Genomic DNA, 25,263 nt, shown 5'->3' with positions numbered 1-25,263 from the left:
CAGAAAGATTAATGAGGCCTTTTCTACCGTAGAGGCACCGAACAAATCTTTTATCCACATAGCAGAACATCATGCTGGTTGGAATATAACAATCCATTTTGCAGCAATTCTTCAAAACCCCACTGTAGACATTGTCATGGAAGGACTTTGCATGAAGTAGGACCAAAACTTACTGTAGAAATAGGGAACAAACAAGCAGGTGGCCTAAAACCGGCCGGTTTAGGACGAAACCGGCCGGTTTGTTACAAACCGCTGGTTCCGTCCTAAACCGGCCGGTTTTCACCGGTTAGGGCACAAAAATGGATAAATCAGCATTCAAACCGGGTTTTTTGGCCGGTTTAGACCGGCAGGCTTGCTAACCGGCCGGTTAGACCGGTAACCGGTTTTTAAGAACGGTTTTTAAAACACTGGCTCATAGAGCTTCTGATTATAAATGAAAGATCCCAAGTACACTGCTACATAGATGAAACACTAGATCCAATAGTGTAAAATGGAGTGTATGGAGTTCTCAGCAGATGGAGCGTCAGAGGCGGGATGAGGAGGAGTTGGCTGAACCTCCCATGACAAGTGGTCAAGCCAGCAGAGAGGTTTGTCAGACATTTAGAGATGCAAAGGAGTTTATTGGAACTCCTAGAACGAACAAAAGACAATGCACACAGCCTGACAGGTACCATGCATTAGTGGCTTAGATTACAGAACCTTCCAGCTTTCAGGAGGCCGCACAACATCAAGTATGGGTAGTTGTCGAGGTATAAGAGTATAGTTCTATCATGACGAATGATGTTTGGGAGGTAGTGCCAAGGCCGGAAGACAGATCAGTGGTAGGTTCTAAATGGATCTACAAGATCAAATATGTTGCAAACGACAGTGTGGAAAAATACAAGGCTAGGTCCATGGAAAAGGGGTATGCACAGAAATAAGACATAGATTATGAGGAGACCTTCACCCTAGTTGCCAGATACACTTCTATCCGGTCAGTTATATCCCTGGAAGCTCAGATGGGATGGAAGATTCACGAGATGGACATCAAGGCAGCCTTCTTGAACGGGGTGATAGAGGAAGAAGTGTATACACAATAGCTAGAGGGCTTCAAGACTCATGAGAGGCACAGTGATGTGTGCAGACTAAAGAAAGATCTATACGGACTCAAGCAAGCTCCTAGGGCATGTTATGGCAGGAGTGACCGCTACTTGTAGCAGATGGGATTTGTCAAGAGTGACGTAGATCCCAACCTTTACTATTTGATGGTAGAGGGTGAGCCACTCATCTTAGTTTTGTATGTGGATGATCTCTTTTTGAGAGGATGATCAGGGCTCATAGAGGACTACAAGAGAAACCTGGCAGCAGAGTTCGACATGAAGGATTTGGGGTTGATGCACTATTTCCTAGGATTGGAAGTGTGGCAGAGGGATGGGGAGATTTTCCTTGGGCAAGGAAGATACGCTACAAATATTCTGAAGAGGTTCAAAATGCAAGATTGCAGACCCATGTCTATGCCCATGATCACTAACTGGAAGAAGATAGATGTATCAGATGACAAGGATGTTGACCCCACCTTGCATAGACAGCTAATTGCATCTCTCATATATATAGTCAATACTAAGCCAGATATTTGCTTCGCAGCCAATACCCTTAGTCAGTTCATGGTAGAGGTACACTAAGCAGTAGCGAGGCACACTCTTTGGTATGTGCGTGGAACAATCGAGGTTTTCCTTTCATTTGTTGCACCGGTTTTCCCGTATTGAGTTTTTCTGGGGACAATCGTCCAAAAATAATTGTGTCGAAATTCTTCTATGTGTGCTAGAATTTCTCAATTTTCAGTATTTTATTTTCCGTAGTATTTTTATGGTGAAAATTGCAGTTTTGATTTTATTCATTGTTTATCGTAGCAAGTAAACTACATATTTAAATTTTCAGTTAGAAGAATAATTTCCAGTTGTTGCAATAGATGAAAATTTCACAGAGATGAATTTGACCCAAACCAGCAAGTTCGTTGCATATCGCATCTTCACCTCGACTGCTTCTGTCAATATAATCTTGGAGCTTGATTGTACATTATTCCATAGCCATGACAATTTCATGTGGGTTTTGACTGGTTCAATGGCATATTGTACAATAATGTCTTTGGTGATCTCCAAGCCTTCTTGTTCGAGTGCTAGCTTGATCTATTCCATGTATTGACTTATTTCCTAAAAGATTATTTCCTTGCCTCTTATTTCTTCACGTGATCCTACTCAAGGCATCACATGTTTTGGTGCTAGAGACTTGAAACCATTGTGCAGTCAATTATAAGCAGCAATAGAATTAGTCGTTTATTCTCCAAGATGGTTATAATTCTGATGGTGGAGTCTCAGCTATACTCAGTCCATTTCAGTAACAATCATGTCCTTTCTAACTAGCTGTTGCGGAACATTCAGATATTTGGCAACCCGTTCTTGAAGTTGATCAACCGCTCTGCTTGGCACTTTTAGGAGCTTCAAGACTTCTTGTGCTTTCTTCTGAATGCCAACGAGGGGAGCCACTACTTGTTGTAGAAGTATCATTTCATCATATAACCATGCCATGGTATCCTCCATTGGCCCCAGTTCCTCTTGCATGGCTGACTACCATTCTGTTGTATTGAAGTTGTGTGAAGATAACCATTGATTTTCTATAGCAAGGTGTTCTGCTTGTTGCTTTATTGTAGCTAACTCTCTCCTTAATTGTGCATTCCCATTCAAAAAATATTCAAAGTTGTCCTGCGTTGTTGTAACGCAAGCAACATTTTCGCCATGATTGCCCTGGGATTCCTTCTGGTATTGGCAGTTATCACCTTTTTTGTGGATACTAACACTGGATTCTGAGGATCATTTGGGAAGTATCTTCACCTCTGCTACTCAATCCTCTTATTGAGCCGATCAAACATGACATTGCACACATCCATGACTATGTCTTCAGGTGGAGGTGTGGTTCCCATTTCATCAAATGGGAGATGACCACCTGTGAGAGGAGGTTCTTCTGGAGAAATTGGTTCATCAACTATGGGTTAGATGGTATCATCTTCCTCCAAATCTTCCTTTATCTCCTGAGTCAACTGTTCTTCCTCCTGGGATTGCCTTTGTTGCACTTCTTCCATTCTCCTTATTTCCTCTTCTTCTTCTTGTTGCTTTCTATGCAACTCATCTTGCTTCCTCTTCTCTTCTTCTTCTATTTCTCCCCTTTCCTGCTCAACTTCAATAGCTCTTGTTGTATTCAAAGGATCAACTTACCATTTCCTGTTGCTTTCTCCTATGGAATCATGCTTGATCCTTTTCATGGGAGCTACTCTTTGCTTGAGGAGTTGTTTGTGTTGCCTCCTGTATCTGCATTCATAGATTGTACTCATAAAAAAATTTGCATAATAATAATAATAAAATCCTCATTTGCTACACTAGTTTTCCCACATTGGATTTTTCCGACAATAATTGCCCAAAAATAATAGTGTCAAAATTTTTGTGTGAATGCTAGGATTCCTCAGTTTCCAACATTTTGTTAGAAAATTATATATTACGGAGCAATGGAACACATAAAATATTGCAGAAATATAAACACAAACAACGCACAAAACAAGAGAGACACAGATATACGTGGTTCACCCAGTTTGGGCTACGTCCACCCCGAACAGCCAGTCCTTCCTTGCTATTATCCAGCAAAATGAAGAGACACAACCTACAGCAAATCCGTTGTAATATCCTTTGTTTTCTCTCACAGTCTCACCTCTTCGTTTCTCGCTCATAGAATACACATCTATTTCACAGCCTCAAATACAATACCCTCATACAAAGAGAGGGGTTGCCTTCTAGGGCAAAAACCCTAAACTAAACATAAGTTCTACCGTCAGATCATCCACCTAATGAACGGCCCAGATTGACTAGAAATTACTATACTTTTACAAGGCAATTTTACAGTTGTTTTTAGCTTCGGGGGCGCTGCCCCTGAAACCCCCCCGCCAGGGGGGCTCCCAAAGGTCGCAACCGCCCCCCTGGACCCCCCCTGCAGCGAATATTTTACGGGCGACGTTGCCGCCCCCATTTCGAACAGGGGTCCTATGTGGCGATACCTTTGAATATAGAAGATAATCAGGCTCCACACCCAACACATTTTACATTCTACTGTATTTCTATGGTGAAAACTGCAGCTCTAATTTTATTTGTTATTTCTCGTATTAAATAAACTGCTCAATTAAAATTATAGTTAGAAAAATAATTTCCAGTTGTTGCAATAGATGAAAATTTCACACTATGCACTCAAGCAAAAGAGAAAAAACATCAAAGGCGCAGGGCGCACTGACAAAGCACAAAGGAAGTTCATTCAAACCTTCAAGGTGCGCTCATGCGCTCAAGGAGACTAAGAGGGAGCGAGGGCGCACTCTCAAGAGACGAAGGAGTGAAGCTTCGGGCCTTCAAGCCTTCAAGGTGTGATCATGCGCTCAAGAGGACATGGAGGGCGCACTGGGGCATGTTGAAGGGACGAAGGGAAAATAATCTGTTATGAAACCAACTCACAAAATAGAAGAAGCGATAAATCAACGACTTCAAAATCAGCCTCTTCGAGGGGGCAACCTCCTTTACATTACACAAGAACAATTTTTCGATGATACAAATGACAAGACCTCCCTTCTATATATAGGAGTCTAAGGGGTCACCATATAATCAAAGCCGACATAACAACAATAATGTAAGGCCACAACAATAACAATAGTGGGCTTCTATGGGACATAATAATAACAATATGGGGACTACATGGGAACAACAATACAATAAGGGGGTTGCACTAATAACAATAAGGGGCTACACTAGTAGTATAAGTACCTAACATGCCCCTCTCCTTCAAAATGTGTTGTACTCAACGCTTGAGTAGTTCTGCATGCTTTTGTATAAAATTCTTGTCCTCCCATGTGGAATCTTCAGCAAGTAAGTTCTTTCACTTGATGATGAGATACTCTAAAATTGATCGATTTCGTAGCTGTCGGGTTATTATTTACGTGACTGTTTTAGGTTCCAATATGATTTTTACTTCCTCGTCAAGTTCCGACAATATTGTTTGAACTGGGAGCTTGCCACATATAACCTTCTTTAAGCATGAAATATGGAAAACTGGGGGGCACTTGGGAAGATCCAAGAAGCTCCAATGTGTTTGCCATAGTACCAATCTTTTGCATCACCTTGTAAGGAACATAGTACTTTGGTGATAATTTATTATCCTTCTTAGCTTGCTTGAGGGACATTTGTTTGTAATGTTCTAGCCGTAAAAATACCCAGTCACCTACATCAAAACTTCTTTCACTGCGATGTTGATTTGCATGTTATTTCATTTGATTTTGCACCAAAGTGAGGTTATCCTTTAAGAGTTGGAGAACTTGTTGTTGATGCTCGATGTGATCTTCCGCTGCTTGAACCTTAGAATTTTCTCTTAAAGATGATGTGATGGATGGTGGATGATATCCATAAAGTGCCAATGCATTACAAGATATGGTCGGATTCATTTCTTCTTTCTCTGGGGTTGGTTCCTGGTGTATATCATTTTCTTTTGACATTTCTTGTTCCTTTTCTTCCTTCTGTTCACAATCGATGTAAAATAATTTCTTCTCAACACATTTATGACCTTTATGACCTTTAGTGTATTTTCTATCACAACTATAACAAAACCCTTTTGCTTTTCTCCTTCCAATTGTTGTGGTGTCAACCTTGTAGGTTGTGGAAGGCTAGGAGCAACAACACTTCCATCTTTATAGTTATGAGTGGTAGGCTTCCTTGTTTCCATAGTTTTGCTTTCAATTTTTCTTGTCGACATGTATGCCTTCTCCAATGAATCAGGTTCCCAAAGGCAAACCTCAGGTTGGATGTTATCCTTTAAAGTCCCTCTAAAGACTTCAATTATATGCTTCTCTGGAATATCATTTACCCTTACATTCAATTTTTGTAGTCTTCAATGTGCTCTACCATTGAACCCTTTTGTTTGAGATATATCAATTGGCTAAAGAAAGTGTTGCTCTTTGTATTCTCATAATATGTTATCATTTCCTCCATAAAAATGGACCAAATGACCATTTGTTTACGAGAGCAAAACAATCGATACTATGAAAACTGATTGGGTTCTAAATATAAAATTGCAATATATACCTTTTGTGTGTTTTTCACATTATGGAGATCAAATATTTATCCATCTATAGTATCCATATTACGGGATCCTTGCCATCAAACCATCAAACTTCCTCATATCTATCTTTGGAATATGTTGGGTTTTCAATCCAACATTCGATTCTATGAAATCATTATTAACTTTTCTTTTGTTCTCATCATGAGTTTCCTCTACTACCTTTTTGCCATTAGGAGGCTTTTCTTGTAACAGCTTTATCCCACCTTCCTTCAAACCTTCCATGTCTTTCTTCAAATATGCCTCCATACCATCAATATTAGCTTCCATGGCATAGATGAAACTATTTATCTTAGCTTTGATGGAATTCTTCAAATCATCCATCCAATTTTGCTTACTAGGTGTTTCTATTTTCTTGATTCGAGTCATTCTTTTTCTTGCTTTTAAGAGCTCGATATTTAAACAACTATAACTCTGTAATTTCGGATCTCCAAGTTCTGAAATTTCAGCCTGTGGTAGCCCTTTGCATCCTCTTTCCAACCCCACAAGTCTAATTGAGATTGGGTTCTCCAAGTAAGAGTTATGTCCAATCTCCCACGATGACCTGATTATAGATTGGTTCAGTAGGGCGAACTTGTACGACGTGCCACGTGTCACTGTTTCGACCTTCAGCCCTGAAAACGATACCCAACAAACTACAATCTATCCTCTTTTTGTGTATTTTTATGAAATATGATTCTGAAGCTCATAGAGAAAGTTATGACGATTTTCCCAAGGTCCCCTGTTTAAGATGGAACTCAGGAGCCTGCCAAAAAACCCTAACTTCCTTAGATCCTATCTCCAAAAATATAGCGAAACAAGATCTGAAATTTGTAAACAAGGTTTAGTATGATTTCGTCTCAAATGCGTTTTAATTTAAGCTTCTGAAGTTTCGTAAAAAAAAAGTTATAGCGAAAATTTCACGATGACCTGTTTGAGATTAAATTATGGAGCATGCAAAAACCCTAACTTACTCAACTCATATCTCCGAAAAATATAGCAAGACAAGATCTGAAATTCGAACACGGGGTTCAGCAAGATTTCAGCTAAAAAGGGTTTTAATTTCAACTTATTTAATTTTGTAGAAAAAACGTTACAAAAAAAGTTCCACAATGACCTGTTTGAAGCAACAAAGCCCTAGAATCCAAAGCTCTGATACCAAATTTTATGAAACCAGCTCACAAAATAGAAGAAGAGATAGATCAACGACTTCGAAATTAGCCTTTTCAAGGGGACAACCTCCTTTACATTACACAAATGAATAATTCTTCAATGATACAAATGACAAGACCTCCCTTCTATATATAGGAGTCTAAGGGGTCACAATATAATCAGAGCCAACATAACAATAATAATGTAAGGGCACAAAAATAACAATAGTGGGACACAATAATAACAATATTTGGAATACATGGGCACACCAATAGAATAAGGGGGTTGCACTAATAACAATAAGGGGCTACACTAGCAGTATAGGGACCTAACACAATCAAGCCTTTGAGGTGCGCTCATGCACTCAAGGAGGGCGCAGTTCTTCATGACAAAGGAGTGCACTCTTGAGGAAAACTTGTCCTTTCTGGGCGCAGTTTTCTAAGTTAGTTGGGGCTTTAGGTTCCAAAAGTGTGCTTTGTCGTAGAATGGCTAAAGGACAAGTCCAACCGCAAGATTGAATGATAAAAATACGGAGAGGAAAGATCTACAAGTTTCAATGGGTGTTGTCGTAATCATGGTCAGAATGTGAAGAGTTAAGGAATATGCATATTCATAGCCTGCGACAACAAACTAACACTTGTAGAGGCAAGAATGAACAAAAACGCCATCAGGTAAACTGAAAAGAAAAGAAACGCCAGTAAGGAAAAGCAAGATCAACAACAAAAGCAAGAAAGGCAACCAATAGGATCGACAAGCAAAACTTACTATTAGTTTTTGGTAGCACCAGATGTGCTCTAAACATGAAAATTGGTGGAGAGGCTAAGGCACATGAGTTCTAAAAAACCCAGAAACCGTTTGGTGAAATTCCACCCGGATTGTATTTTATTAAAATAATTAATATTTTTAATGGAGTTCCTAAGTCTAAACTTAGGAAAATTAAAATATTAACAAGTATTAATCAAAATATGGGTGAGAATGATCTAGGATTCGATTTCTGGGGCTAGGAAGCTGAGAATTCGAACTAAGTGATCATTCTGCAACAAAGGGGCAGGGATAGTTCGGGAGTACTGAAAGAGAGGCAGAGAGAAGCTAGTGGAGGAAGTACAGCAACTAGAAGGACTGACATTGGGCCAATCTGGGCCCACACAGGCATCACGCAGAGCCAAAAAGGCTAGCACAGAAGCAGTACCTACCTCACGCAGAAAGTTGGAACTGTCGGAGAACTGTTGGAACAGCATAAGTAATTTGCTTCAATATTCAAAGAATAAATTGATAATGTATATTAAAATCAAGTAGGTGAAGTAGATTCAGATTTGCTGCAATAGGGGTTCCTTGAGACTAGGAATTTTCACATGGTATCAGAAGGTTCATTTTGAAACAGGGAGAGCAAATCCATCGCTGAGCAGAGAGGCCAAAAACTACACTTGGCAGCAATTCGAACCCCTTGAAGGGATTGCGCACTCCTTGCCGAGAAGAAGAGATTCCGAGGAAATCTCTCTCTAAGAGAGTCAACAAAGAGGTACGATTTCGAGTTCATGAGTTTGTTGAGGCAGAGGGAGTGACGAAGAGCCTCAACACAATGCTTGAAGGTCGCAGTTTCTGTCGGCGCAGAAATTTGTCGGAAAAGAGTGAAGACACATAGAAGGGGATTTTTCTCCTTAGAGAACTTTTCTCGCCAAAAGTTCGAATTTCTCACTTGTCAGGCAGCAGTGCTGACCAGTGACTAGAGGAGTCAATTCGACAGTTTGTGTGAGATGGCATCGCATGGGCTCAGAGATCAGGACAGGTTGGAAGGAGCTTCCAACTATGTCATACGGAAGACCAGAATCTTAATTGTTCTAGAGGAATAAGATCTCGAAGTCTATGTCAATAGTGTTGTGGTTGTTCTCGCAAAAAGTGATTAGAAGAAGAAGTACAAGGCCGAGCAAGTGAAGGCGAAGAGGTTCATACTCGATGGAGTTCGACATCATGTGGTCTCACACTTGTAGGGCAAAGCTACAGCGCGAGAGATGTAGGAAGCTTTTTCTTCACTGTATGAAGGTTCTTCCGAACAGCAGAAGATGTACCTAGAACAAAAATTGCAGCAGACATTGATGCAGAAGGGAGGAGTTAACTCCTATCTTCAACGTCTTCAGGACACCAGAGACCAGCCTGCTGTAGTGGGGTCTACTCCTCAGTCTACTGCGATAGTAAGGACAGCCTTGAATGGAGTCTCAGATGAATGGCATGTCTTCATCCAGAGCATATTGGGTAGGGAAAGACTACCTTCATGGGAGGAGATGTGGGCAGCTCTTTAACAAGAAGAATTAAGGAGGGATCTTGTTAAGGTCAACCTCAATGGTAGCAATGGGAGTCGTATGAAGACAAAGGAGGAGAAGGAAGCTCTAGAATCAAAGGGGCAACAGAAGCAAAAGCGAAAGAAGGACATTTCAAAGGTGAAATGTTTCAAATGTGGCGAGATGGGCCACTTTGCATTCCAGTTTCCATTGAAGCAAAAGAATAAGGATAAGAAACATGATCCTAAGGCTGCTCGAGAAAAGCTTGACGAATATGACTTTTCCATGAGTGCCCACGCATCTCCAGGGGGGAAATGGGGCGATATTGAGTTGTAGTCGAGAGGACTACATGTGGGCAGGATTCTTGAGGAGTCCACCTCTTGGATCAATTCCTCGCTACGGGAGCCCGAGATTCAGCAGTAGCAAGATGGACTTAGTGTCAGATGATGCAGTGGATTGTTTGGAGCAACAGATGCAGTAGCCTGAGACCAGAGATCGATCAATGCAGAGCAAGGTTGGCAGCAGTGCAGAAGTCAGCAGCAGCGCAGAAGATTTAGAGGGTCAGAGACTAGTAGCAGTTAGATTCCAGCATTCATGGTACTATGCCGAACACGGTTAAGTTCATCAATTTTTTATGTTTTTCCAGTTGCTTCTCTCAACAACTAAGTTGCAGTACGAATGTAGAGTTAGCAATGGCAATGCTAGCAACATAGCAAATGCAACATTTAAGACGGAGTTGTAATACCGATGCAACAATGGCAATGGTAGTGTCATGGGTAGCAATACAGTTGCAGCAGCAGCACAGCGTTGGTGGCAGCGACAGTGCAGAAAGGAGATGCTTCAGAGACAGAGCAACATGCAGTTGAACATTGTTGCTAAAGCACTTTCCTCGCTAAGAGGGAGTGTTAATTTTTCATAGTATCAGATGTGTTATAGCCATGAAAATTGGTTGAGAGACTAAGGCACATGAGTTCTAAAGAACCCAAAAACCGTTTGGTGAAACTCCGCTTTGATTGTTTTTAATTAAAATAAATAATATTTTTAATGGGGTTCCTAAGTCTAAACTTAGGAAAATTAAAATATTAATTGGTATTAATCAAAATATGGGTGAGAATGATCTAGAAGGTGGATCAAGTCAAGTTTTAATCTTAGTCGTTCATTAGAGACTTAATCTTGGTCATTGAAGTCTCAACGAGAAAAGTACAAGAAGGAGGCTTGGGGTCCATTTAGAATAACACACGAAGAGAACGAATTGAACTGGAGTTTGATTTATCGGGCTAGGAAACTGAGAATTCTAACTGAGTGATCATTCTACAGCAAAGGGGCAGGGATAGTTCGGGAGTACTGACAGAGAGACGGAGAGAAGCTAGTGGAGGCAACGCAAGAGCAAGAAGGACTAACGGTGGGCCAATCTGGGCCCACGTAGCCCTGACGTAGAGCTAGAAGGGCCAGCGCAGAAACAGTAGCTAGCCTCACGCACAAAGTCAAAACTATCGGGGAACAACAGGGAAGGTTGATGCAATAGGCAGAAGAGACAGCGCAGAGCTGACGCAAAGCCTGTAAGGCTAACGCAAGGCCTACGCAGGGCCAGCGCAGAGGGAGTCAGGGTTAGCCAATTTTGTTGCCGGATCAGCCAGAATATGCCGAGTGAAGTCAGGTAAAACTCACTCAGTTTTTCCACCATTGTATTTTCTCTGTCACTGGTTTGCCGGGAGGGATACCAGCACAAAACCCTCAAAGTTGCTGCACTGCTTTTCCCGCATTGGGTTTCTCGAGGAACTATTTTATCCAAAAAAAATTGTGTCCTATGTATCTTGTTCTTTGCTCAATTTTCTGTTTCATATAATCAAATTTTAAGTAGTGTAGGTTGCAGAAGTAATTTGCTTCAATATTCAGAGAATAACTTGATAATGTATATTAAAATCAAGTAGGTGAAGTAGATTCAGATTTTCTGTCGTAGGGGTTCCTTGAGACTAGGAATCTTCACACTTACTTGGAATGAAGATCGACAAAGAACTTCTTGATCCAAAGATATGCGCCCAACCTAGATGAGAATGATTATGATAAAGAATGATTGATTGGGTTGATTTAAAAGATATTACATGCAAATCTATCTCATGCATGCTCGCCTCTTGTCGACGAGTGAATGAGTTAGTTAAGAGAAGTAAAGTGCGCTCCTAATTTATAGGAATGCACCCACATGCAACAAGAAAGTGCATGCATGGGTTTTAGAAGGGCGCATGTCTTCGTTCCAAAGGAGTGCACTCAAGGACGGCGCACTTGTTAACAATGAAGGAGTGCGCTCAAGGAGGCTGTAGTTCTTCAGCCCGAAGGAGTGCACTCAACACAAGAGCAAGTCTTCATCATCTTGCAGTGCGCTTTTGCCTTAAAAGTTCGTTTTCTTGCTTTTGAGTGCTTTTCAGGCGAATAAGGCTAGTTTCTAAGTTAAGAAAAGCTATGGGTTCACCTAACAATGGGCAAGATAACACAAGCGCTTCTAAAGGTTAGGTGACGACACTTAGGAAACATTGACTTAGGAGGATGTGCCACTTAGAGAAAACATAAGAATAACAAATCAAACAATGTGACAACACTAGGTGGCTTGAAATGACAGTTCAAGTAGGCTCCAAAATTCAGTTAGGAAAAAGTTTTGGAGGGTCGTTGTCATGGTGACAACAGGAAGCTACTATTTGGTCAGTGGTTGGATTCAACCATTATCTACTGTGATAATCATAATTCCATCAAGCTTTCTAAGAATCCAATGTTTCATGATAGGTTGAAGCATATCAGCATCAAATTCCACTTCTTTCGAGATTGTGTACAGCGTGGATCAGTGCAGCTATAGAATGTTCCCACAGATTAACAGGTTGTAGATATTCTCACGAAGGCCTTGGGTAAGGCAAAGTTTGTTTAGTTGAGGGATAAGTTGGGCATAGTGGAGAACACCTTCCTCGCTAAGAGGAAGTGTTATTTTCTAAGTAGCTCGGACAGGTCTTCTAGTCTATATTGGTGTCTAAGAGGCTAAGGATCACATGAGGATAACTATCTCCATGACCTAGAAAAAGTTTCAAAGGAAAATGCCTTAATTCGATTAATTAGGCAATTATTAAATATTTTCCTAAGTTTAACTTAGGAAAACTGGTTAATTGAATTAGATTAATTAAGGTAAATCGATTTTTCTCTAAAGACTTCCAAAAAAAAGTCACTCGATGGAGTCAAGATGATCTTAGCCATCAATTGTGATTAGATCATGGTTGTTGATTCGTCAACAAGAGATTATAAGAGAAAATCAATGGGTGAGTAGGAGACACAACAAGGAGTTCGAATCACCCAGTTGCAAAGATAGCAAGGGCGCAATTTGAGTGAGGGAGACACCGAAATAAGGGTTTCAACATAGAAGATTGGGGAGAAAATTCCTGCAGTAATTTTCTTAGTGATTTCAAGTTTCTAGTGGGAGGAAGTCGATTTCATCAGCAGAAAAAGAAGTTGATTTTAGCAATGCAAATAACCACTTAAACCGTGCAAGTGACAGGGAGGCTCGTTTCAGTTTCCAGTTGTCGGAGCTTTCTTCCGGAGGCAATGTGAGTTGGTCAAATGAGTTGATGGAAGCATGTTTTATTGCAAAAGAATTTACCCGGAGTTGGTGCGAATTGTTGGAGAAATTAGTGCAAGTTGCAAAGCCAATACGAATGCACCAAGATGTCAAACACGTCTGTATAGCAAGACTTTGTGGTTTCCAGATCGATTTGGTGAATAGAAATATATTTGCCAGCGCTTTGCCAATGACAGGCAAGAAGATTGTAATTCTCAATTTTTGTTGAATAATAATAAAACCCTCATTTGCAGAACTAGTTTTCCCCGCACTGAGGTTTTTCGAGGGACAATTTGTCCAAAAATACTAGTGTCAATTATTTTAGGTGTGTGCATTATTTCTTAGTTCCTATTATTATTTGTGAAAATTGCAGTAGTGATTTAATCATTATTTGTTGTGATTAATTTCTGAAGACAAATAATCCACAATAGGTAGAAGATTAAATTTTAGTTGTTGCAATTAAGGAAATTTCATATATATCACCACAAAGCGCATAATGTATGTACTCGAAAGGGGATTTTATGAGAACTCCAACAATCTCTGGGGAGTCTGGGACCGTAGACCTGAAATCTGCACACTACAATACAACTGTTTGGGAGCATGTGCACTGGCCATAGGGTATCGCCCATGCTTTACATAAACGAAATCCATACAAAAAATCTAATCTATTCTAAAATGCAAGTCTAATCTACATGCAATCTATTCTAGCATGAGAACATGAAATTATGATATTAGCTATGCAAAAGGAGCATGCAATGCATCTACACTACCATGCAATGCTAGTATACAATGTGTGTGGTAGGTATAATCATACAACCAATTTAACCACCACATCATCATATCAACAATGTACTTCCTACCCCAATGATGAATTATGAGGTAAATCCAAGAATAAGCATAATAATCATGATACTCATATGGAAGACCACAAGGGTGGAAAATGGGAAAATAAGATGACTACACTTTATGAAAAGGAGTCATGTATGCAAAGGAAATAGGGGGATCATGCTCACACCATTGGGTGATTCCCTCAAGCTCTCATATAGAGAAAGGAATGCCTAAGCTCAAGCATTTCTTCTAGAAAAGCTTCCTAGAGCATGCAATTCTCCTTGATGTCCCTAGGGACATGATGGGAGAGATATAGTGCAGGAAAAGGCTGGCATGGAGCATCACAACCACTAGGTTCTTCATTACAATGATCATACTAAAAAGGGGCAACCAAAATAGGCTCATCATTCTCAAGCCCAGGTTACAATGACGACTCAAAATTATCGATAATCATGTCTTCTTGATGACATGGAATATAAGGCAAGACAAGATTCCTATCAACATCATGATTAGTATCATAAATTAGATCCTTATCGAAGGAATGGACACTGACATCCCATTTCCCTTCCTCTATATGCAAGAACTCAGAAATATCAACTTCTAGGGGATCAATGGGAACTCTTACCCATCAAACGTGGGTGACCCCATAGGAGAATTTTTCCCCTAGATTTGTCTTCAATCGACAACCAACAGACCCTAACAGCCACCAATGTAGCTAACATATTGTGCCATTTGATCTCCACTCCTTGAGCCACTCATATGTCCCCTCGCCCATTTGTCAAGAGCATATGTTTGAATGTGGGCCATCCAAATCCTAAAGGTATGTTTTTGATCGTGCAATCAAGTGTTTATGCTTGCTTTTCCTTGGGCACATTGTGTAACGATTATTGGGTGACTTGGAAGAAGGAAGGGTTTTGATTATAGTTTTGTTCCCTCACAGTAAGTGAGGGGAAGGGGGAGGCGGGGGGTTAATCCTCAATCCTAGTCCTGTGGGATCTCCCATAATGGCTTACAACTTTAATAATGGCACTACTTGGGAAATCTTGATTTTGGTAGCGTGGTCTCGTTTTCCCATTTCACATTTTTCACTCCCCACAACACATTACAAGCCCTATTTCATCATCTTCCGGCTTTGGGTCTACATGACCAATGGGTCCACAAGCCTCTAGTACACCCCTTTAGCTTGTCCACATGTATGGGTCGAGCCTGGAAATGTTGCCCTAGAGGTTGATGCAGCTGAAAAACATAGTTAAAAGTATATCATGTTCACAAACAAAAGAAAAGAATATCATAAACCGCAAAAGATGGTCGGGAGTCGGGACATTAAAATAGTGTGTGGGCAAAAGCCAAACAAGCATTATGGCCAGCAGTTAGGTTTGTAAGGCCCCATGAGTGCCCCCAGCATCATTAAGAAACCCATGCACGTCCCAACCCCTGGTGGGCAATGAACTGCCCCACCCTAAGGGGGTAATCATTGCTTATATCATACACAACATGCTCTCTTCTCCTGGAGCCTTGAGCAGTATAATAAAGAAAAATCAAGAAAAAGCAAAAGGCAAATGAAGAAGGGTGGAAAAACAAAGGTCAGGGTAACTCGTGTACCACGATTGCTCCCTCCCACATCTATACACCCAAGAATGTGCACATCCCTCATCATTACCATCCTTGAATCCATGGCATTTGGCCTTGAAACTCATGTGTCCCTAACCACCTCATCATTATTCACATGACCCCTATCAATTGAACGATGTACCTTGGACCTATATTTCCCCTTAGGGGCTAGGAAAAACTAATAGGGTTGTTTATTAGCCACTCCTACCTAGGAAGGTAAAACTATTACATGCTCAAAGCCCCAGATTTGAAAGAGAAGGCCATTATGAAGTCTCATTTGTGCCCTTGATTAACAACCTTTGTTCACTTAGATGCACTAATGAATCATTGTGCCTGAAGGTGAGGAAGCGCATTAGATCTTATATGTAATTGGAAAGTGGTTTCATCCTAGGTTGGGCAACTTAACTGGGGGCCCAAGCCCACCCGGAGTGTCATATTGACATTTGGAGGGGATGCGTTTAGAGCCATGGGACTCCATCACGTGTATTAGCATCATTTCATGCCATGGGCACCCTCGACACCTTCAGCAGTTTGTTCGTTGCGCCACATTATTTACAAGATGATGCACTTGCAGTAGCATGACCTAGTCGTCTTAGCATGATCAGGGCAGTTGATCCAAGGCCCAGAGGATGTTTGTCTCATCCTTGAGACATGGTTGGGCAGGCGCCATCATCGTAGCCCTCATTTGGAGCATTGTACATGCTTATATTTCATTTGGAGACCCATGAGACTAGCAGATGTTTCCCAAACCCATTTGGGAACCCAAATGATGACTTACATAGATATTAAAGTGCCATCTTCTTGTCCATCATTCATCGAGCCCTATCTCTCATCTTGGCACCTGAAGGACTCAATGAGGTCGTCCAACGGCCCTTCTTCATCATGATGTCATCATTTCAACTCACCCATCGATGGCTTTTTCACTACTTATGATAGCTACTTGGTTGGCTTGTAACAAGGACTCGTTATTTGCAAATTATTTTATGATTTTGGGGGTACATTAGGCTAAATCGAATTAGGAGAGACTTTGTTGATCTTGTTGGATATCATTTGATGTCACTATGGTTGTACAAGCACCGCGACAACCGCTCAAGGCAGGGGCTATCACTCTAATCTCCACCCACTTCGTTTAGTTGTCTCCCAACAGCGTGCTATGGGGAGTAGTCCCTATGGAGATGAGGTGGAGGAAAAAAAGTCAGGAACAAAATTGTTAGGGAGACAGTTGAGTGGCCTAGCTACTTGGTAGAATTTCGCAAGATTAAGAATTTGTTTAGATTTAATATTGAGACCACTGCCTGATGGAGTCAAAACTTCTTTCTTATTATGAATTATAGACAAGCAACTAGATAGAAGATTGTCACTTATACGATGAACTAACTTATATGAAGCTGCAACTCCTAAGATCTAGGTGAAATGCAAAGATGTTGGTTAATTTTAGATTAAATGCCCAATCTAAGTTGAACCTTTAATTTTGGATTAAATGTATAATCTAAGTTGAACCTTTTCCTTAATTGTTTTTAAAAATATCCTTCAGAGTAGGTCGTGAGATGGAAGCCAACCGGGAGCAGGCAGTAACCTGATTAATGATACCTCCCCCTGTGTTCCAACCACCCAGTGCGTCCGACACTACAAGGACTGTGGCTCTCATGATTGCAAGGTCATTGTGTTAACCACTAAGAAGGGTTGAATTCCTTAAGCTAGATAAGAGAGGGTTGTCCTAGGAGTCTATCAACCAAGCTTATGCTTGGAGGTAAGTTATTAAGTGCAAAGCTAAGAATAGAATCTTTAGGCAACGATTATGAGTGAAGTTACTTGAATTAAGATTGTTTAAGTGTTTAAGTACTTAAGTTATGATTACTCTTTATGAAAATAGTACTTAACAATAATTAGAAGATAATCTTAAAACAAGACAAGTGTTTAAGGAACAAGTGTCAATGAATCAATCCACAAGATACTTGGAATAGATTATCCAATTGTCAATTAGCCAATGACTTCACGATGCCAATTAAATTATTCAAGGTGTTCAAATACCAAAGATTAGTAATTTGGAACTTAAGTGTATGAGTGCTTTAAGTGTAAAATTCATAAATTCTTGTCACTTAAGACAAAACAAGTGAATGTTAAATCTCAAATATCTCAAATTGGCAGTGACAATTCAGAAAATTTAGCACTTATTAGTCTTATGACAAGAGTAAGAAAATCACTTTACATCATGAAAAACTGGATTCTCAGAGAGCTTGATGCAACTTTGATTATCACACAAAATATTGGTTGATTGCATCCTTCTTCTGAATAAATTCACAAGAAATTTCCTAAGCCATATGGCTTCACACAAAGTTGTTCTAGTTGCCATATATTCAGCTTCAATTGAGCTCAGAGCTACAGATTTATGTTTCCTACTACACCAAGAGGTCATTCCCAATCCAATGTTGAAACAGTACCCAGTGGTACTTTTCCGATCTACTGAACTTCTAGCCCAATCTACGTTAGTGAACCCACTCAGCCTGATGTCATTGCCTTGGGTGTACATTAGTCCATGCTCGACTGTTCCTCGTATATATCTCAGAACATGCTTGGCTGCTACCCAGTGCGCCCTCATTGGTTCCACCATGAACTAACTTAGGGTGTTGACAATGTAACAAATGTCTGGCCTGGTATTGACAAGATACATCACAGAACCTATGAGTTGACTGTACAAGGTGGGATCGACTTCTTTATCTTCGAATGCATAAATCTTTTCCAGTTGGTAATCATTGGAGTAGCCATAGGTCTACAGTCCTGCATTCTGAACCTTTTCAAAATCTCTGTAGCGTATCTCCCTTGTCCAACAAAAATCCCACCCTTCTGCTGCCAAACTTTCAACTCCAGAAAATAATGCATTTGTCCCAAATCCTTCATGGCGAATTTTGTAGCTAGGTTTTCCTTACAATCCTTGATGAGCCTGGATGAGCCTGTCAGAAAAAGATCATCCACATATAACACCAGGAATAGAGGCTCATTCTCTACAACCAGATTGTAGAGGTTAGGATCTGCGTCACTCTTGACGAATCCCATCTTCTGCGAGCAACCATCAATTCGACCATACCATGCTCTAGGTGTCTATTTAAACCCATACAAGGCTTTCTTCAACCTGCATATATGAAAAATTTCTTCTCATGTGTCTCAAAACCCTCTAATTGTTTAATGTATACTTCTTCTTCTATCACGTCGTTCATGAACACCGTCTTGACATCCATCTGGTGAATCTCCCACCCCATCTGTGCTGCAAGGGATATCACAAATCTAATTGAAGTATACCTGCCTACTAGGGCAAAGGTTTCTTCGTAGTCTATCCCTTCCTTTTGAGCATACCCCTTAGCCACAAACCTGGCTTTGTATTTTTCCACACTGCCATCTGTAGTGTACTTGACTTTGTAGAGCCATCTCGAACCTACAACTGACCTGTCCTGACGCCTAGGTACTACTTCCCAGACGTCGTTGACCATTATGAAACTGTATTCCTCCACCATAGCATCTACCCATACTTGATGTTGAACGGCCCCCTGAAAAATAGAGGGTTCTCCAACCTGACCCACCAAGGTTTGGTATCTGTCTGGCTGTCTCCACTCCCTTTTCTTGTTCCTAGGCACATCGACGAAATCCTCTGCATCTCTTAGTATCTGTCGAAGTTCCCAACGCGTTCTTCCACTGGTAGTGGGTATGTCTATCTGCTCCTCCTCTTCCTGAGACTCCACCTATTGTGATACCTCTGGAGTTTTGCCTTTGGGAGAAATAACGGTGGTAGATTCTGCTAGTCGAAGTGGCTAGACCAATGGATCATCCTTTGACTGCTCTTCGGAAGGCATTTCTTGGAATTTCCTGAAAGCTCTGTCCTCCATGAGCTTTACATCTCATCGAATTACGATCTTCCTATTCGCTGGAAGATAGACTCTATATGCCTTAGCATTCTCGCTATATCCCACAAGATATCCTTTCTCCACAATCTGATCCAATTTCTTCTTCTTTTCTTCGGGTATATGGCAGTACGCCAAACTCCCAAATATCCTGAAATGACTCACTTCGGGCTTCTTACCGGTGAAGACACTCTCCGGAGTAATCTTAACTAATGCCCTCTGAGGAGTCATGTTCTGGACATAAACGGTCGTGTCGCATGCTTCTGCCCATAGAAACTTGGGCATATCCTGATCATACAACATTGCCTTGGCTACTTCAACAATAGTCACATTCTTGCTTTCTACTACTCCATTCTGCACCATACTATAGGGAGTTGTCCACTCCCTTCTGATGCCTTCCCTTGCACAAAAATCAGTGAAGTCCTTGTCGATGTATTCTCCACCATTGTCCGAGCGCAATATCTTTATCCTCTTTCCTGTCAAATTCTCAACTAGAACCTTGAACTCTTTGAATCGACCAAAAACCTCATCCTTGGTTTTTAGAAAGTAGATCCAAGTCTCTTTGGAATGATCATCAATGAAGGTGATGAAGTATTCGACACCACTAAGAGTTTTTGTGGACATGGGTCTGCAAATATCTAAGTGTATCAATCCTAGAACACTCTTAGCCCTATTGTTACTTCTGGAAAATGCCGCTTTGGCGTACTTTCCTAGTGCGCACCCTCTGCATACATCATCATGTTTGGTACTCAGCTCTAGAACTCCTATTACGGTTCTTCGGAGAATTCTTAGAGCCCCATGGTGTAAGTGTCCCATCCTACTGTGCAATAGTTCATTCAAATCCTTTTCCCCACTACTGTTTGTCAGTGCCATTGGACATTCTAGTTGTAATTTATACAGCCTGTTACTTGTAACTCCTATCTGAGCCTTCTTTTTCCAACTCGAGTGTTTAACATATACTTTCTCTTTAATGAAGAAAACAGCATAGCCCTTGTTTTGAAGCTGAGATACAGAGATTAAGTTCATCCCAAATCCTAGCACATGCAGCATATTGGTTGCTCGAAGCCAATTCCCTACTTCTGTTTGAAAGACTATAGTACCTCCTCCTACGGGGTACATTTTGACTTATTTCCCATGGTGATCTAGAAGTTCATCCTTTCTTCCTGATAATTCGGAAAACATTCTCGTATTCCTGTCATATGCCAGGAAGCTCCACTATCTATATACCAAACCTCAGAGGAGGCAGAACTCGTAAAGGCAAGCGAATTCTTCTTCCAGTCTGGAAGCTAAAGATAGAATAATCATGATCCATGTTCTTCGTGCTCTCTTCTTTCTATGGAGATCTGCATGAGTCCCTCTAAGTTGATGCCCCTGCATCATGCTCCTAACTCATAGCAAATTCTTTAATCCCGTTGCCCGATCTCTGCTCTGATACCATGTGAAAATTTCTAACACGAAATTCTACTGCAGTAACTGATTTATTTCTCCTACTTATTTTCCACAATAAGTTATTTACAAAACCCTTCAATAAACATTAAAATAAATTCTACTGAAGTTATCACATAATAGCATAGAGAAGATTTACAAGCACAAGAATCAATCACATCAACACATTTGTTTTTGGACAACGGTCCCCGGAAAAACCCAATGTGGGAAAACTGGTGCAGAAGATGAGGGTACCACAAAATGCAAAAGATGGTCAGAACAAACACATTTAGCACGTGGGCAAAAGCCAATACATTGGCTCTACCCCATTATCATGGTCATCACCCTGGTTCCTATAGGCCCTAGATGAGCATCCTTTATCATTCAGGAACCCATGATTATCATCATGCTCTTATGCCCTGAGCCCCAAGCAAAGGGTGGGAAAATCAAGGTCAGAGTACCTCATGCATAATGATTGCTCCCTCCTATACATTATATACCCAGGTGTGAGCTTCCCTTTAACTAGCTACCCTTTTACCCCAACATGTGGCCTAAGGCTGCCTCTTTCATTCCCTACTCCACTCATATCTTTATCACGTGCCATCACCCTTTGAAGGATGTACCTTGGACATACTATTCCCTTTAAAGGTAGAAACCACCTAACAGGGTAGTTGGTTAACCCCAGAGCTTAGAGACGTTAGCACATGCCAAAGCCCACTATGGAAGGGTATGCCATTATGAAGTGTCCACCTGTTGTCCATGGTTTGTAAGCTCTTTAACTCGATTCCCTTAATGACTTGTCGTACTCAAAGGCTAGGGGACGCATTGGATCTTATGCAGGATTGCAGATGGTCTCCATTTTAGGTTTGGTCTCCATGGGTGTGTAGAAAGCCATGGGCCTCCACGGTAGTAGAAAAAACTCCATAGATCCCTAGAGATTCTTAAATATTTCCCGAGATTCACCTATTGGACGAGGAAGATGCACCTGGATCACCATGCCCAGCCGGCCCACAGTTGTACCATGAACTTGGCAGATGACCCTGGACTTGTATGCTGATGCGGAGTCACTTACACCATCATATGAGCCCTTACATATGGTCTCCAGGCATCTTCAATCTACTTGGAGACCCATGAGTTCAATTGTGTTCCCTCGCACCCATTGGGAGCACCACAAGTTTATTATTTGGAGAACAAGGGACCATCCCCTTGTCCACTACTTTTGGGAGTCCTATTCATCATTATGGCACTTATGGACTTCATCAAGCTTCTTAGAAGGCCCAACGACATGATTATTGATTATTCGATCTCTTCAGAGGCTTATTCTTTTGCTTATGAGCTAGTTTGGTCGGCTTGTCACCAAAATTTAGCTATTTTGCACATAATTTTATTATAAGGGCTAATGTAGGCCTAATTAGCTAAATCAAACTCAATAGAAGTGTATAAATACAAGTGATGTGAATTCATTTTAGCATCATCACTTGGTTGAACTTGTATCTCTTGTGAGAACTTTGCTATCCTTCCTGGAGGACGAAATTTTGGAGCATGGAATGAATTTTGATGTTTGGATCATTATTTCTTATATTGGAGCTTCTTAATTGGCAAAATTTTGATGGTTGGATATACTCTAACACATGTAAGTGCAATTTTAATGCTATTTTTTTTCTAATTTTGTCTCATACATTGTTGTTGGGATTTCGCTATACTAGGGCTAATTTGTTGCATCTATTATTGCGAAGTTGTGGGAATTTTGTTTGTAGATAGTGATGCTTCATGTATGGGCCATATATGACGAGTGAATGTTCCTAGGGATGTTTCATTGTTGAAAGTAATCTTGATAAGCCATCTATTTTGTAAAACGAAGTATAAATTCTTTGAAGTTGCTCTCCTTTGCCCTAGTGCTAAGTAAAGTTGTCTTTGAGGCCACCTTGACTAAGAAAATTCAATTTGAATTCATAATCATTCTTGACTCCAATATCCCCAAAGGATTAGCCACTGGTTTACTATAGGTGATCACCCTAAAACCTATTTTTCTTCACCTTCTCCTCTTCTTTTCTAGGTCTAGCCCCATAGGTCACCTAGGGCATCAAATATCTCACAATAGAGCCATCGAAATACTTCGATTTTTGGTCCACCAGTGCGTTGTTGTGTCCTCGGGAAGCCCTCCAAATTTCATTAGATTCTGACAGCGGGATCTTGAGATATCGTAAGCCCTAGCTCGAAGACCAATTCTTGCCCTTGGTTTCCCTAAGGCTAGAACCTCACTAGGATCTTTGCATTGCCTTTGATTGAAGATCCTTTCTTTGATCCCTTTCCCTTGCTTGGTTAGGTCAAGCTCATCATTGGTTGCTAAACTCCCTCCTCTTGACCTAACCTAGGTCCACCTAGTCCCGTGTGGTCCCATATCTTATCAAAGTCGACTCTTCAACAACCACTTGGGAAACCAACATCCACAAAGGTTTTAGGGTTTAGGAATCTCCTTTACAAGTCACATTCCCTAAGCCAAGGCCTCAAATCCCTATTCCCCTATCGTATAGAACCTTGCACCTTGCTTAAGAAGCGAGCAAGTCCCACTCTTGAGTCTCTCCTAAGAAAGGGTCATCGACATCACTTCACATCCATATTAGTTGATCTATTCTTCAAAAGTGAATCTCTATATATAGAGTCTCCTCCCATTGGCGAAAGCCCGTAAAGAGTAGGAAGCTTAGTTTTGGTGATCGTGGGCTTTAGCTTCGTTGTTGCTCTTGACCTAGCAAGTGCCCCTCTAGGACCCCCTGCTAGTTTGAGCGGTAACAAGCCCTATTAAGTAGTTTCTACCTATAAAGAGGGTGACATGTCCATGGTGCATCCATCAAGTGGTAGGCGGCATGTGATAAAATTGTGGAATGGAATGGGGCATCCGGGAAAGGTTCGAAGCCAAATGCCACAATACGAGGGTAGACAAAATAACGGAAGCCCACACTTGGGTATATGAGTGTAGGAGGGAGCAATTATGGTACATGAGTTACCTCGACCTTTGTTTTTCCACCCTTCATATGCCTTTTGCCTTTCATTGATTTTCTTTTATAACTGCTCGAGGCTCAAGGGGATGAGATCATTATGCATAAGAAATAACAGTGGACACCCCCTTTAAGGTGGGGCAGTTCAACGCCCACCCGGGGTTGGGACAATCATGGGTTCCTTAATGATAAAAGGGGTCAATATGAGGGACCCTAGGAACTAGGGTGATGGCCATAATGATAGGGTTAGAGCTCATGTTTGGCTTTTGCCCACATGTTAAATGTGTATGACCCAGCCATCTTTTGCATTTTATGGTACATTTTTTGTTGAAAGTGACCAAATTATGTTTTTTATTTTTCTTTAGCTGCATCAACCTTCGAGGCATCGTTCTAGGCCCAACCCAAGGTGTGGACAAGGGGAGGGGAGGCTAACTCCTTGTGGACCCAATGGACAGATGTGGACCCGGATGGGAAATATGGTGAAAGGGGTTATAATGAGTGGAGGGGAGTGATGTCTATGGTGTCAGCAAGCGAAACAATCATGGTCAGGGGTTGGGACAATCATGGGTTCCTTAATGATGAAAGGGGTCAATACAAGGGACCCTAGGAACTAGGGCGATGGCCATAATGACAGTGTTAGAGCTCATGTTTGGCTTTTTCCCACGTCTTAAATGTGTATGTCTCGGCCATCTTTTTCATTTTATGGTACATTTTCTGTTCCAAATTATGCTTTTTACTTTTCTTTAGCTGCATCAACCTTCGGGGCATCATTCTAGGCCCGATCCAAGATGTGGACAAGGGGAGGGGGAGGCTAACTCCTTGTGGACCCAATGGACAAATGTGGACCTGGATGGGAAACATGGTGAAAGGGGTTATAATGAGCGGAGGGGGTGAAGTATATGGTGCCAACAAGCAGGACCAGCAACCAAAATCGGGATTTTCCTATGTAGTACCACCCCTAAAGGTAGTATCTAGTGAAATAGATCCCACGAGACAAGGATACAAGTCTAACCATCAAATCAAACAAAGGAGACAAAAGTACAAACCAAACCGACTCTCTCCCTCAAATCCCCCTACAAAATTTCCCAACTACACAATGAAAAGCCATAACTTTAGGGTCGGGAGGCCCACCTTCAAACATACAATCATAATAGATGGGTAAGGGACCACATGGTTGGCTCAGGTGGTGGAGATAGTGGCTATTGGCTGAGGACCATCTAGGAAAAAAATTTATCCTATGGATACCACCCACGGATGGTGGATAACAGGTCTTTGTCCCATTATTGTTACTAGGTCTAGTACTTCTCATAGGTCCCCCTCCTAGGGCCCTAATAGAT

General features: G+C 41.1%; 1 protein-coding gene across 2 annotated transcripts in view; it reads right to left on the bottom strand.

Moving 5' to 3' along the window:
- The window catches only part of LOC149218223 (DNA-directed RNA polymerase IV subunit 1-like), a 382,207-nt gene that overhangs the window by 128,298 nt on the left and 228,646 nt on the right, over window positions 1-25,263 (bottom strand). The gene's annotated exons all lie outside the window — the stretch shown is intronic.

The sequence above is a fragment of the Pinus tabuliformis genome, chromosome Q (genome assembly GCF_031772625.1).
Source record: "Pinus tabuliformis cultivar Carrire ecotype Pingquan chromosome Q, CPIR1, whole genome shotgun sequence".
In the NCBI taxonomy this organism is placed as follows: domain Eukaryota; kingdom Viridiplantae; phylum Streptophyta; class Pinopsida; order Pinales; family Pinaceae; genus Pinus; species Pinus tabuliformis.
Note: the sequence above shows the minus strand (reverse complement) of the source record. Positions and strands in the feature narration are given on the sequence as shown.